Below are 1,620 nucleotides of genomic sequence, written 5' to 3' on the forward strand. Positions count from 1 at the left end.
ATGAAAACATACTTGGCAAATGCTTTCGCTTCTGTTCGTCTTGCGACGATCCAAGAATTTCACCTCTAACGTCGCAATACGAATGCCCCCGCCTGTCCCTATTAATCATTACCTCGGGTTCCGAAAACCAACAAAATAGAACCGAGGTCCTATTCCATTATTCCATGCACACAGTATTCAGGCGGGCTTGCCTGCTTTAAGCACTCTAATTTGTTCAAAGTAAACGTGCCGGCCCACCGAGACACTCACTCAAGAGCACCCTGGTAGGATTGCAACGGGGTCCGCCTCGGGACGCACGAGCACGCACGAGGCGCGTCGCACGCCTTCAGCTCGCCCCACCGGCAGGACGTCCCACGATACATGCCAGTTAAACACCGACGGGCGGTGAACCAACAGCGTGGGACACAAATCCAACTACGAGCTTTTTAACCGCAACAACTTTAATATACGCTATTGGAGCTGGAATTACCGCGGCTGCTGGCACCAGACTTGCCCTCCAATAGATACTCGTTAAAGGATTTAAAGTGTACTCATTCCGATTACGGGGCCTCGGATGAGTCCCGTATCGTTATTTTTCGTCACTACCTCCCCGTGCCGGGAGTGGGTAATTTGCGCGCCTGCTGCCTTCCTTGGATGTGGTAGCCGTTTCTCAGGCTCCCTCTCCGGAATCGAACCCTGATTCCCCGTTACCCGTTACAACCATGGTAGGCGCAGAACCTACCATCGACAGTTGATAAGGCAGACATTTGAAAGATGCGTCGCCGGTACGAGGACCGTGCGATCAGCCCAAAGTTATTCAGAGTCACCAAGGCAAACGGACCGGACGAGCCGACCGATTGGTTTTGATCTAATAAAAGCGTCCCTTCCATCTCTGGTCGGGACTCTGTTTGCATGTATTAGCTCTAGAATTACCACAGTTATCCAAGTAACGTGGGTACGATCTAAGGAACCATAACTGATTTAATGAGCCATTCGCGGTTTCACCTTAATGCGGCTTGTACTGAGACATGCATGGCTTAATCTTTGAGACAAGCATATGACTACTGGCAGGATCAACCAGGGAGCTGCGTCAACTAGAGCTGAGCAGCCGGCCGCCCGGGAGTGTGTCCCGGGGGCCCGCGCGAACACGCAAGCGTCCGCTCAATTATTCTGCAAACAGGAGGAGGCTGAGCTCCCCTGCACCATACACCTCGAAACCCTCTCAGGTCCCGGCGGCGCGCAGCGCCGTCCTAAGTACTTGGTCGGGTTCGAGAGAGGCGCAATCGCCCGGAGTTTGGCGAGTAGACGCTTTAGGTGCGACCACCCGTGCTCCCAACTGAGCTTGCCGCTGCCGACAGAGGCCCGGGAGCGTGCTGTCGTGGCATTGCCGGCGGGAGACAACACGCGCCACCTACGGTGACCGGCAGCTCCAACGCCAGCGCCACAGAAGGACAAAAGCCCCACTTGGGTGCCGAAGCGAACTCTCCCAGCACAGCGCACGCGCCAACACGTCCGCACAGCTGCGATACAAACCACCTGCGAGAACCGCAGAGGCGACCGAGCAGCAGACGGCGTCGCGGCGCCGAGCGCCGGGCGGCGGCGCATCCTCAGCGCACACAGTCCTCAATCGGACCAGCACAC

At 56.3% G+C, this 1,620-nt stretch overlaps 1 non-coding gene across 1 annotated transcript in view; it reads right to left on the minus strand.

Moving 5' to 3' along the window:
* The window catches only part of LOC124590586, a 1,910-nt gene extending 847 nt beyond the window's left edge, over positions 1-1,063 (minus strand). The window contains exon 1 of the ribosomal RNA XR_006976644.1: positions 1-1,063. This exon is cut by the window's left edge and continues 847 nt beyond it. This is a non-coding gene — a ribosomal RNA (small subunit ribosomal RNA).
* Between the last annotated feature and the right edge of the window lie 557 nt (positions 1,064-1,620).

This window comes from Schistocerca americana, unplaced genomic scaffold, assembly GCF_021461395.2.
Source record: "Schistocerca americana isolate TAMUIC-IGC-003095 unplaced genomic scaffold, iqSchAmer2.1 HiC_scaffold_77, whole genome shotgun sequence".
NCBI lineage: Eukaryota > Metazoa > Arthropoda > Insecta > Orthoptera > Acrididae > Schistocerca > Schistocerca americana.